The 14,290-nt window shown below is 44.5% G+C and overlaps 1 protein-coding gene across 8 annotated transcripts in view; it reads right to left on the bottom strand.

The window, feature by feature from the left end:
- TENM2 (teneurin transmembrane protein 2) overlaps positions 1-14,290 on the bottom strand; it is a 610,087-nt gene that overhangs the window by 359,171 nt on the left and 236,626 nt on the right. Inside the window, exon 1 of one of the 8 annotated variants that reach the window (XM_045185004.2) lies at positions 4,814-4,829. The exons of the other annotated variants lie outside the window; for them this stretch is intronic. The gene's annotated coding sequence lies outside the window, so the exon portion shown is untranslated. Of the gene's footprint in view, positions 1-4,813; positions 4,830-14,290 lie in introns of those variants that run through there. 8 annotated transcript variants of the gene reach the window in all.

The raw sequence follows: 14,290 nt of genomic DNA, 5'->3' as shown, positions 1-14,290 counted from the left end.
AGAAAAGTCTGTAAATGATTTTTTTGGCCACTCCCAAATGTCTACAATAGAATTTACACACCTGAAAACTGCATAGGAAGCCCTGAGGTGAGACAAAGCCCATTCGATCCATTACACCAGAACAGAACCACGGAACCCAGAGAGAAGGCAAGCTTACGCACACGAGTTTGTCGGAAACCTCCTGCTCAATGGAAAAAATCTGCCGAGTAATTTCCTGTATTTTAGTCGAAAATGTCAGCTTAAAGCAGGTGCACTGCTTCCCCTCTCCTCCCTCACTTCGAAGGCCATTTATAAATGCACCCCGGTGATTCGGACCAAAAAAATTACCAAACCCGATAACAGAACGGAGCTACGCAGGAATCTGAACTTTGTTTACACAATTAGGAGCCACTCACGTGCACCTTCCGTAAATGACAAGGTTCCCGCAGCAAATTAACAAGAACAATTTTCCCATCTCAGGAGCTGTCAAGATGGGCCCTGTTGGCCAATTTATCTTACTCTAGCACATCTCTGGTGCTTGTCAATCAATATGGGAAACATTTGGTGCTGATTGCCATTTTTCTCTCCACTTCCTTTCGCCTCTTGTACCAGGCAATTTCCTGTGAGTCAATCAAGGTCAAAGCCGACCTTGTTTAAATAAAATGCCGCTGAGCTCTTTTCACACCAACAATTTCAAAGACAGAATGAGCTGTATCTTTTACATTTACATTTATACTACCTTCCCCCCTCCCACCAGCTCTCCTAAAATGCCACCCTTGAATGATAAGTCATAACTAAAGCCACCTAGAGACTGAGAAGGCGAAGTTGAGAAGTGATGAGGGAATGAATATTTCAGGTACATAGTTTCACTATTAAAGACTAGCTCGGACGACAGAGATAGAAGTCTTTCCCTGAAAAAATACTCCCCAATGTCTTACCTGCCACGACTTAGCCCTAATTTGAGGCAGGACCACAGAGCACAAGCAATATTCCCCCAATCATCAGAATTTGGGAGCTCAAAGTGAGCAATTTTAAGTGTTGGCCCTGGAGATCAGCTCCTGTAGCTGAGCGTTTCAGGACACTTTGGTGATAGTTCCTGTTGTTATGGACTCAAGCATAAACCTTGGTTATTATCGCACACATGGAAGGAAAACGTGTGGGAGAGGAAGCAGCCAAGCCTATCAAAATTCTGGAAAACCATCCACTCACAGGTTTGTCTGCAAGACCTTTTTTTCCCGCAACCCATCTCTAATCTCGACTTTTCTGAACAGATCCAACTCTGGTGGTTTATAACTCTGCACCACCCCTGCAAATGTGAAGACCGTGCACCGAAATGAGGCCTGGCTACATGGGACTCTCAAAGGAAGAAATGTAGTTGGGCAAATATAGAATGTCCCCCCCTCCCCCAAATAGCAACATGCCACTTCACTGCTAAAGAAGTGCTATGCTCTCAAAACGATTAGTAAGAAAGGAATGCTTTTAAGTGCCCACTATGTATGGATACTTAAGGCAGAGTTTGGTGTTTTTAAAGGCGTGACCCTCCCCACCCCATTTTACCCGAAAAGAGAGAAACAAGCAAAACATCCTCAAATTCTCAGGGCAAGAATGACACCTGTCCTTTATGCCAAGTGCAATTTCACTGGGCTTAATCGCGTCTGGGGTGAGCCCACCATCTCATTTGTTTGTCGTTTGTCAGAAGTCACTGCTGATGTAGTCACTCATCTGACAGGTATGTACCGAGTGTCTATTATGCATCTGGCACCACCAGGGACACAAGGGTGGGCAAACCCAAAGGAGTCTCTGCGTCACAGCACCTAGAGTCGTCAGGGCATTAGATACTAACGACATCACCTCGGAAATCAAAGTGTTATTACAACCTCAGGTTGGCGCTGCACAGGAGGCCTGCGCAGGTGGCTTAAAGCAGGCTGGGGAATTAGAAATGCTCCGTGAGGAAGTAAACCAGCTGGATCTCAACGGATCAGAGCTAAATGCCCCAGTCCAGTGCTGCTCCAGGGGTACACGGTGCCTGGTGAGAGAAATGCACAAGTGGAGAGCCAATGGAGAGCAGGCTGATGTGGCCACGATGAAGCTCTCGATCAGTAGGAACAGGTCACCTGGGTCGCAGACCAGTTCGTGTGAGGTCCAGGTCCCACGGTGATTCCCACGTGGTGGAAAATGCACACACACGGGTCATAGGCAGAAGGACCGTATTCAAAGGGTCCCTGAAGAAGTGGAGAGCTTAAAGTCTGTTGCCCACAGACAGGTTGAGCAGTTTTGACCTGAGGATGTGAACAATGTCCTCTCCCTGTCTAATGACCACTAAGCCCCACGCTTGGCTTCCTCTAGACCATGGCGGATGACAACGCCCTTCCCTTCTCGGTCTGATATGTCCTGGCTGCCCCTACAGCCTCACGACTTTGAGCTGTGCTTGTGAGGTGCTCGAGGATGAAAAGTGGGCTTTGGTCAAAATGAGTACACGGTTCTTTTGGTCACATGACACGTACAGTAAGCACAGGCTGCCGAGGAGGGCTCCTGAGGTCTGTGTTTCAGGTCCATTTCTCATTCTGGAACTGGGGTCATGGGTATGATCCATCTGTGGAGAAGTCATTGAACGGTACATTTATGACAGGCAGACCTTTACATATATGCTGGATATAAAGATGCTTCCCCAAAAAGTTTTAAAAAATGTCATCATCAAAAAAGACAAAGAAAGGCAAAGAACCTTTCCGATTAAAGGGGGCTGAAAAGATATGAAAACCGAATGCAGCAGGTGATGTAAACACTGGAGTGGGAAAAAAAGAGCTAGAAAGGGTATTATCAGGGCAACTGATACTTAAAGATGGCCTGAGGATTAGATAATACGTAACATCAATGCTAAATTTGCGTTTTTGGTAATTTACTGTGGTTACGCAGGAGGAATGTCTTCGTTCTTAGGAAATACATGCTGAAGCATCCAGGGGTAAAGAAGGCTTGAGGTGGGGGCCTCTTGGTCTTAACCGGTTCAGAATGAACAGTGTGTGCGCAAAGCAAAGGGCAAACGGGGCAAGTGTGCACAACGGATGAACCTGGTAACAAGTGAAGGGTCCTTCTTTCCACTATTTCTGTAACTTTGAAATTGTGCCACAACATAAAAGTTACAGAAATGAAGATCACAATGGTAACAGTTGACTGTTCTTCACATGAACGATCGGCCGTACTAGGAGGTATGTGGCCGCTCCAACAAACTCAGCGTTTGGCACTAAGAAAAGCGATGTTGCAAGGCCTCTGCCTTCAGCGTGCAGAGTCCATGGCACCATCTCCCCTCATGGAGGCTGGGAAAGCACGGTGGCTCCCTGGGCACACGCGAGTTTCAGCCCACTCTGACACAGTGTGATAGACCCCCAATTTTTTTTTTTTGACATTAATTCATTTGTGGTCTTTACTGCAGCACTGAGTGTCTTATCTTGAGGTGGTCCTTAATGATGCACGGTATATTTTATTGATGTTTCTTTCTTCTATTGTGGTGTTTTTCTTCCTTGTGATTACATTTGTGGTTACTCTCTTGTCTCCTTCAAAATGCTGTTCCCCTGCGAGACCAGGCACTGCTTGGAGGCTTAATGAGGCCGCTAGATTGTTTCCTGATTCATCAGGTTCTTGGTTAACATTGGGAGGCGGGGAGGGAGGAGGGTAGAAGATGCCCCAGGATGAACTGAACAAACGTAATTTTGTATCGAGTTCATTTTTAGACGTGTAGAACTTGTCAAAGAGCGGCAGTTCTAGCAGAAAACGCGCACCTCCTTCTTCAATCCCTGCCACTGTTTCTTGTAATCTTTTTACAAGGGTTGTGATTAGAACCATGTGTCCTGTTATACAGTCAAGTTCCAAAGCTGTTTGTTAGCTTGGCCTACAAGTCAGAGTCCCAACGCAGCTCTTCTGCTCTGCACTCTCTGTGGTAGTTACACTTTCTCTGCCATCAGCCTCTGGGATGCAAATGCTCACCTGTTATCGTTCCTTTTAGCCCTTCCGTGTGGGCAAGGCATCTGTTGGACTGGCCTTAAATAAGGACATCTTGTGAGCTAAGCACTTGGATTTTTTCCAACCTTGGAAAATTTTTCTGTCATTTTTAAAAAGCATTCTTTCTATAAAAGAAACCACAAACCTTGCCTGTGCTCATGGCTAACATAGGGAATATTCTCAATATAGGTGGATATGAGGCCGTCCGTAGGGCACTGCGTGTTCTTTATATTTTGGTCTCAACTGTTTAAACACATACGTGCTCACATGTATGTGTCCACACCGCCTCTCGTTTCTGAAATAAAAGTCTGGTTAAAAATAAAAAAAATCCATGCCCTCACGTTCTATCTAACCTTATCATTTTTCTTTCCTAAAAGCTACCGCGCCTTGGTTTCCGATGCTAACAAATGGTATATGACAGGTTCACCGATTTACTGTTCTGCGCCCTTTTTAATTATGGATGTATGAAGGGAAATTTCACTGAGGAAAACTATAAATCACCAGTGAAATTATTTGTTAGTTGAATGAGCTGAATAAACAGTTGGCTTCGGGGCAAGGACTCGTCTGGCATCTTTTAAGTCATCGCATATTTTTTCTTTCCATTTCCACACAAAAGCAGGACTGGGCCTGTCGGAATCAGCTGGGACTGCAGATGTGGCTGAGAAGTGGGTGGGGGGGACCTACAAGCCCCGGACTCACAGCTCTCCTGAGTGTAGAATAAAATGATGTTTGCTGAGCTTTACCAACAATCATTAAAGTGTTAATAATACATTTTATCATTATGTTATAAATAGTGATGACAATACGCAGAAACGTGTGTCGAGTGTGTACTCAAACATACCTCATTTCAACTCATTCCAACAGCATCGCCGGTTTCCTGCACTCACAGCATGGGTAGCGGCATCTTCACACGAGAAAGTGGCAAACCCAGAATTCAAACCAGCTTCTGATCCTACATCTTAAGCTCTCAGCCATCACGTGTCCATAAATTTCCTCCAAGGAAACCACACATCCTCAAAGAAGTCCTCATGCATTATTGAAGCCCAAGCTGGTGGCAATAAACCTGGTTCAGAATGTTACCTTAAACCTACACAATGCCCTCTCTCCCTGTCTAGGTGATGAAGAAAGCCGACTTTTGCCCTGGCCGGTGTGGCTCGCTGGGTTGGGTGCTGTCCTGCAAACCCAAAGGCTGCAGGTATGATTCCTGGTCAGGGCACATGCCTAGGTTGCGGGTTCACTCCCCAGTCAGGGTGCGTATGAGAGGCAACCGATCAATATTTCTCTCTTGCATCAATGTTTCTCTCCCTTTCTCTCCACTCCCTTCCCCGATCTCTAAAATCAATAAGCATGCCCTTGGGTGAGGATAAAAATAAAAGAAAGAAAGGAAAAGAAAGAAAGCGGACTTTCCAATGTCTCCCCCAAGAAAACCAAGTTTGCAACAAAGTAAGCCAAGACCAGACTGAGATGGGAGTCACAGAAACAAGCGCTATCACTGGAGTTTCCTGGGAGAGGTGAGAGGAAGAAGATTGTTAGTTTCATCCTGAAAGCCTGCCACGTGTCAGGAATGATAACTAACTGTTGCTGTATCTGTAAGAACTGTTTCCCTCAGAGTCTCAAGCAGACATTGAATGCCACAAGCTTCCATGGAGGAATTAGGTTAGTGCCCTTCCTTGATGTCCCCGTTGAACTTGTCCGAAAAGTTATAAAGAATCGTGGCCACTTTGAACACATTCATACAAATCCTTCCGATCATTTTCAAGCTAGGACAAACGTTTCAGCTTTGGACTGCCTCCCACAACAGCAAATTGGCTGCCTGCGGTGAATCCCATAAACATCTCAGCTGGAAGCTTTGTCGGAGGGTACTTAAATGGACCCTGGAGCTCCCGTTGGAAAGAGATTTCGAGCCCAGTACTCAGATGCTCATATTGGAATTGCCGACCATTGCTCTCGCTCCTCTTGTATCATTAAGCTTCAGATGGCTCATCAACATATTGGTCAGACCTTGCCTTATGTCAGACACTACAAGCTTGCACTAAGAGAATTGCTTGTGGTTTGGTATTTCAGACTAGTAACTCAAGTCAATATTTCTTACGGGCATTTCCTATTTACAAAATCAGGTGCAGGTCCCCAAAGGGTTTCACAGGGTCTTTTCGAGAGGAACCAAGGGATCGAGGGGCCCTGGGAGGCGGAAGCCAGCCATAGAGGGCCCCGGGGCAGGTATGTTTATGGTTTCACATGTTGCTCTGAGAGATGAGTGGTCCCCGCCCACCTGGACAAATGTTCAAGAGCGTGACAGGATGATGGCAGAGAAAACCAAGCCCTCCCTCAGGAAGCACCAAAACTAGGTGCGTGTTCGTTGCCAAAGTCTGTGGTTTTGGCACCAATTAGCTTGTGGCTTTGAGGCAGAGCTATCTCCAGAGGTTAAAAAAGAAAAAGCATAAGGAATTACAACTCTTGACTGTGTCAGTAAGAAAAATGGCCGGGGTCGGGGTAGACATGGAATTTACAAGCACACGTGCACACACATTAATAATTAGACGAAAACATGCTTTCACTATTGATCTAAGAAGTTCAACTTTAAAGAATGACAGAATGCTCTTTTTTGAAGTTAGCTACGGGACCAATATTTTAATAAATGTTAACATCGAATGCTGGGGAAGTATGAAAAATTCAGCACTCTCATACACTAGTGAGGGAGTGTATGTTGAAATACAACCTTTTTTGGAGGGTGATGCAACAGTATGCTCATACCCTTGGATAACTCAACTGCTAGGACATTTTCTTGAGGTAATTACCGCAGATGCACACAAAATATGCAAGGTTGCTCAGCCTGTTGCAGTCAAGATGGAGAAACTAAATGTCCTACAGGCGTGGAATACTTGACTGACCAATGGTGAGTCCATACTTTGAACTATTCATGGCCTTTACAAACAATATTTAGAAGAATATTAAATCATGTGAGAAAATACAACCACTATGTGCACTTGCATGAAAATATACTACTCGCTATTGGTTAATTTCCTTTACATGTTTCTCTCTCTACTTTTCTGAATTTAAGTTAAAAAAATAAACCTAAGATGCCTTTATAAATGGCACGTGTTATTTATTATACATATGTTAAGATACACATACATCTTTACTGAGATCCCTGCCACTTTCTGATATCACTGGGTTACCTCCAGCACAGATCTACAGGAAGGGGACACAGGAAGACATGCTCGTCTCTTCTTCTGGAATATTCACCCTCATCATAGGTAAGGCATCGTGAGGCAAGACCTGGTTAAAAGTGTGAAAAGTGTGACGTTCCTCCTATTTATTTGTTTCTGGTGAGGTGGCTTCAAAACCAAGTGGGCCACTCGATGACGCAGAAGTCTGAAGACATAATGTCCCACGGCTGGGTGGGTCCTGAGAAAGATGCCACACCTGTCACAGTGGCGACCACCTCGTGGATGTGACCACGAATTCCTGTTCGAGTCCTCAACGACCAGGTTTCCGGTGCAAGTTCTCTAGGGGCGAGGCCTGGCTTGAATCCCTTCGGTGAATAGGACTGTTTGTTAACTCCAAGAGACAATCATGAAGGGCAATTAAAAATTCAAATTATGTTAATAGGCCAGAGAAAAATGACTGTTTGCAGAAATCAGTGGCAATTACCAGACATAATGGTTCTCAATTAGGCTGGAGGGGATTTTCAGTCATTCATAATTCACTATCTTAAATGTATCATCAAAAAGTAATTGTCACTTGTTAATAAAAGTTACTTAAAAGCAATGTAACTATCTTGTGTAGAAAGTCACTCTCCTGTCTCCCTCATCAGCTTTTTCCAAAGATCTATACTTCATGTAAAAATGTGGCGCACGTACGCTGTTTCAAAATAAAATCAAACAATGTGAATGTGCTTAAAATAAAAAAATAAAGCTCTTTCCAGCCCTCTACCTTGCACTTCCCAGGGGTAGCCACTGTTTTATCAATTCAGTGAGTATTCTTCCTCCCAACCACTTCCCTGCTCCCATGCAGAAGAGGGGAGGGGGTGGGGGAGGCTCTACGAGGAACATGTTGTATTGATAACGTTAGTCAATTAAAGGTGAAAACATAAAAACATTATCTTGCTGCTTCTGCCATGTTTATTTTTCTCCCAAGGTTTTGATTTGTTTATATTCATATGCAGCTCCCATTACCCCGAGGAATGTAGTCAGTATGCAGGCACGCTCTTGCGATTCTATTCTCGGGCTACGCAGTTTGCTGTATCAACTGCACAGCACATGGGATGTGATTCAAGGACTCTGGCCGGTTGGTTTTGAGCTTTATTTCTGGTGCTTTAGGGAGGACCAAAAAGGACTAAAAGAAGCAAGAAGGAAGGAGAAGGGGGTAGGGGAAGGCAGAAAGGTAACTCTTAAATAAGTAGAAGGTGGGGAAATGGGCTTTTCTTTTGCTGAGTCCCCAAGAGACAAATAAAGGCGTTTGTTTTCCGTGATAGATGCTGCTAAAAGAACGGCAGCTGCATTCTCCATTTTCTTATTCAATCAGGAGAACTTTGCTGCAACGTGAAGCCTCAAATCGCCTCTCTGCATCCAACAGAAAGACGAAGGCGGGAATCAGAATGAGGACTCCGCGACCCTATGCAACAATAGGCTCATTCTGGTGAGTCACAGTTCAGCAGTATTTTCAGAAACTTTCTCTAAAAGGAATCTCTAGGCTACTCTGAGCCACGCACTCAAAGACAACACATGACCTCCTTCAATTTTCACTGTCACCCTAGCAAGTGGGCATCCTTATGTTCCCCAGTTTCAGATAAAGGAACCCAGATACTTCCCCATAAAAAGTCTACATACGTTCTCCTCCAAAGGCAGGGTCTCTTGGCTGAAGTTGTACAGACATGCACCAATGTGAGATGCCAGAATTTATGACATCTCAACTTTGATCCATTTTTATTTTTCTTTCGTAGAAATGAGGCTGTCTGTGGCACTGGCCAGGAAGCCATCTCGGGGATATTTAAGGACACAAAATCAGCTATGCATGCACAAACGATCCCGATTTTGAACAGTTTTCCAAAGTATTTGGAGTAGTGAAGATTGTTTGAGCTTGACTTGAAAAGGTTACCAGGAAAGCAAGCACCTACAGTCTGACCTTTACTGAACCCTTATCTTAAAAGTGGGTGCACCTCTTGTGGGGGCAGAAAAGTTTCCATTTAAAGAGAGCATGTAGGATGTACATTTTGTAATCAGACATACACATTGCTGGCTTCTTCCTGTCATTCCCATCTCAGTGCAAAGTTTACCTTCTCGGTAATGTTGTCATTTTCAGTCCCTCTAAAGTCGAGGATATAGTAGGGTGGGTGGGGCAGGGGAGAGCAATGGGGGGAAATTGGGATAGTCATGATAGAATAAAAATAAATAAAAAATAAAGCAGAGGGCATAATGTATCAATACCTGTTACTCTCTGTCACCTCCCCCCGACATCATGTCACAGTTTTCAAGTGTTACTCATAGTATCTCTCTCTTTTTCATTGGTTTACTTATTTCTGTCTGTCCATGCCTGTTGGAAATTGAACTCCATGAAAACAAGTGCCTCTCTGATATGTTTACCACTATATGTCCTTCCCGAACCCAGTGCCTGGAAGATAGAAATATTTGTTGATGAATGTATACATGTTTGTAAACTCAAGCATCTTTTTTTGTGAACAATCAGGTTAAGGGCTTCTAGGAAGGGTACTTTCATTTGGGAGAGTCCTAGGAAATAATAGCAATTAGGTCATAAGTAGGGTATCACCTGGAGGTGGTTGTCATGGAGACAGAACCCCTGAGAAAATTGACAAAGATCCGGAAGGGAGGGGGAAACAATGAGCCTTCTTTACCCTGCCCCTTCTCTAGGCTGACAAGAGATCTCAGCATCTCCAAGTGGCAAAGAGGGTCAGCATTTCTTTGGTTGGTGACAGAGAGGCTGGCCCACGTGGACGGTACATTTTCCGTGGGACTGAGGCTCTATTATCTGGAGTGGAGTGTTTTTCTTTTCACTAGCAATGTTGCACACTGCCAACGCCAGGCTGCTGATTCGGTAAAGACTGTGATGAAGTTTGGGTCAGACAAGCCAGGTGAGATGACCTTTGGAGATGCCGTGTGCCTTTCTCCACTAGAATGTGTTGTGGGCTGGGGTCTGCCCACAAACACCCCACGCTCTAGACTGAGCTACATTCACACGCGGTGTGTGTGTGTTTTCCTTCTGAGCTGGAAGACTTGGGGAAGTTCTCCCCACCGCAAGACACTACTTCTGGCTGGTCTTCAGTCCTTCGAACATTCGATGCTATCATTTATCTGGACTGTTTTTCCTGTCCTTGTATAAATGCTTTGCACCTGGTCAAGGTAAAAGTGATTCATTCTGTTTTTATATTTCAAAAAGTTTCAATAATATTTGTGGACTAATTTAAAAATTAAATGTTTACAATGAATCATTGTTAACATTAGTAATACTAGTAATGATATTATAAAATAAATGCCTAGTGAAAAATTTAAGCAATAAAGAAATAGGTAACACAAAGAGGAAAAACGCCGTGTTCCTCATTACCAACCGTCTTGCTGCATCTGCCCTCCTTCCCCTGGTAAAGTCACTTTCCAGATATAACTGCTCAATGATTTGCTCTGTGTCCAGTGGTATGCAGAGAAGAGCTTAATATTTGGCTCTCTGGGAGAAAGACGCTCAGATTCGTAGCATTCCCTGAAGTCTGTGGGGTAAACACCCTCACCATCTACAATTTTATGCAATTTTAAACTGAGAATATGAAGGGACTGGGAAGGGCGTTGCACAATCAGCTTACAAAACAGTGCACACAGGCTCTAGCATACCCTGTGTGCTCCTTCCGAATCATCTGTACTTTCTTTTCCTTCCTTCCTTCCCTCCCTCCTCTCCAACCTCCTTCTTTTCCTCCCCCCTTCCCTCCTTCCTTCCCTCCTTCCTTCCATCCTTGCGAATTTACTCATACATGAACAGACATACTCCAGTCAGAATCTTACATAAACATCGAGCCTTTGGGCCTGCAACTTCCTGTTTTTCACATGGTATACTGTAGCTCTGTATTTTGAAAATTTCTCGACATTCCTTGTAACTGGAAACACCCTGTGCTAGCTCAACAGCGACACTGAGCACCACTTGGTCCCCACAGCCGTGCCTGAGTGCGAGCGAGTGCCCCCACCCGGGCTGCCGTCTGACTGTTGTGCAGGGGAGTAATTCATCACTGGGCAGCGGGTTCTGCTCAGGTGGTTTATTGCCCTGACCTCATTAAAGGCATGTAATCCACGCCGTGCTGTAAATCTATGCCTCTAAATACTTTCCTCTTTAATTTTTTAATACTGCACACATGAAGGGAAAGGTTAAAGCCAATTAAAAGAGATACAAATACCATTATCACTGCCCTGACAAACGGTTAGTTATCGGATTTGGTTGTTTCAGTTTAGAGAGCCATTATTTTTGTTCCTGAATGAATTAGGAACCAAGCTGTTTATTGACTTGCCTCGTCTCTGAGATGCTAAGTATATATATATATGTGTGTATGGACCAAATACATGTATATTTGTGGTCCATTCTCTCCCTCAGTTGGCATTGCTCCCACACACATGAGAATTATGGGCAATGTAAGGTCTGAGCGCCAAAGATAACTGCGCGGCTGCACGTGGGGGTCCGCACAGGACAGCACCAGCGGCGGTCCAGAAAGGGGAGAGCCACTCCGTTCATTCTTACGCAGCAAACAGTTGTTACTGTTGCTGTTGTTGTTTCTGCCTCCCATTTAGGCTATTATACGATCCTGGCAGATGCTTAAAAGCATTTAGAGCTGAAAGAACTGTTGGGAAAATTGCTGCCGAAGGATTGACCCATGATGATCTTTCGGTCCACAAGGTTCTTATTTCCCATGCAAAGTGGACCACACGAGTACAGGAAAAGAATGGAGTCGTCAATGGAAGGACTTGGTATTGCTTTGCGCCATGAGTTCACCTTTTCTGTTGCCTTTAGTCAAAAGTGTGACTCTGTTTATGAAAAGACCACCGCGCTGTCACACTGTCACTACTTTCAGCTCTCCTGCATGCCATGCACTCTCCTTCCAGGAGTGTCACCTTGGCCCCCTGCACCTGAAATGACCTGAGCGGATGGAGGGGTGGGTCTGAAATCTGCTGGCCTTGTTCACGTCACTGTGCAGACGTGGGAAACAATGCTAACCTCAGTAACTGCACAGTAAGCGCATACCCACCGACTCACAAACTTAAGAATTCACAGAAGCCGTAATTCACATTCGTGGCCTGTCATTCTTCTTAGTATCCTGCCGTTCTTACCTATGAAAGCTCAAAGTCAGGTACTTAAAAAAAAAAAGTGTACAGAACACTACAGAGCTACGCTTTCAAAGGAGAGAACAGAAGCACATGTATTCATAAGGAAACTCACACCATAGAGCAAGACAGAAAGAGGGTAAAATGAAGTATTTTAAAATGAAGGCGATGAACTCTGGCTGGTGTGGCTCAGTGGATTGAGTGTCGGGCTGCGAACCAAAGGGTTGTTGGTTCGATTCCCAGTCAGGGCACATGCCTGGGTTGTGGGCCAGGTCTCCAGTAGCGGGTGCGTGAGAGGCAACCACACATTAATGTTTCTCTCCCTCTTTCTCCTTTCTTTCCCCTCTCTCTAAAAATAAATAAACCTGAAAAAAAAAAAAGAAAGAAAACCCAGAAACAATGAGTGTTTTCTGTGTTCTCTTGTAGGAAAGGCTACAATAGTGGTTCTCAAAGTGTGTTTCCTGAACCAGCAGTATTACCATTGCTGGCAACTTGTGGGACATGCAGCTTTGGGGACCCACTCCAAATACACTTAATTAGCACTGGGGGTGGTGCCTATCAATCTGTCCTTACAGATAGGGGGGATTCCGGTTCCGCTCAAGTTTAGGGATCCTTGTTTTAGGGAACAGAGTTTTTGAAGCTGCTTTTCTAAGTGCATTCTTGAGTCAGTCCCAAACTTTTGGATGTGAGCCCACCACTCGCTCCTTGGTCTTCTCCCTGTACCATAAACCACGACATGTCCTGCTCTCTTCCTAGACTAGAGGCTTCTGGAAGCCAGAGGCTGCATCTGATTCACTTGTACATTCTTAGTGCCCACAGCCAAGGGCCTAGATCAAAGCAGGTGCCAAGATAAAATGGCTACATAAAGTCCAATGAATAAAATAAAATTTAGAAGTACTCAGAGCCACTGAAGTTATTAGTTCTAAGTTGATAAATACAATCCACACATAAGTGAAAATAACTTTTGCTTCCTTTACAAATGAAAGAAGAAAAAAATGGTCAAAGGAACATTCTCAAACAGCTTCTCATGGCTACACTGTTCATTTTCTGGAGCAAAACAAAAAATCGTTGAACACACCTGATACTAACAGCCTTTTATAAAGTGTGCTGACAGTCCCGTCGGTTCTGAATATTCCGAGAGGATTTCACATTTGGACAGGACCCATCTGCCCCTTTGAGAACAGAGCTGCTCCAGCTGCGAGTAGTCTGAACATGGTCCATCTCTGATAAAACTGCGAGAACTCAGGGCTTCCACCCGTGAACCCGCGTGCGTCAGAGGGCGGTCTGTGGAGAGAGGACTTTTCCTGAACCATTCCTATTGTCTCTCTGTGCGAATCTGAAGGGCCTGGAGCATGGCGTCCCTAGCCCTTTGTGGTCCCCTCCGACACTTGGAGGGTGTCCTGCTTATCTTTCATTTTCCACCGCGGGATTGACCAAGGCCTTATATAAGCTGGGGAAGACCTACTTCACGCAGTCGCTGTTGGTCTCTGTGCAGCTATGGCACGAGACCACCTGCATTCCGATCTGGCCTCCGGAACTTTCTGGCTTCTGTAGCTTTTCTGAGGTTCAGTTTCCTCCTTTTTAAAATGGAAGCAGTTCTGACACTTGAGGATTAAGTTAATTTATACACACACACACACACACACACACACACAGAGTTCACCCTTGAACAACATGGGGGTTGGGGCGCTGACCACCGTGCAGTTGGAAGTTCACATACAACTTTTGACTCTGCAAACACTTCATTACTATTAGCCTACTGTGGAGCAGAAGCCTCACCGACAACATAAACAGTTGATTAGCACACATTTTGTATGTTATATATGTTATATACTGTAGTCCTACAATAAAATAAGCTAGAGAAAGAAAGTCATAAGGAAGAGAAAGTACATGTATCATACTTATTTAAAAAAACCCACATGTAATGGGGAGAAAAGGCATACAACTGTAATTGAATAACGATAAAAATTAAAAAAAAAAAACACCCACCAAAAAACCCCACATGTAAG

The sequence above is a fragment of the Desmodus rotundus genome, chromosome 6 (genome assembly GCF_022682495.2).
Source record: "Desmodus rotundus isolate HL8 chromosome 6, HLdesRot8A.1, whole genome shotgun sequence".
Lineage (NCBI taxonomy): Eukaryota > Metazoa > Chordata > Mammalia > Chiroptera > Phyllostomidae > Desmodus > Desmodus rotundus.
This window is presented reverse-complemented; position numbering and strand designations above follow the sequence as displayed.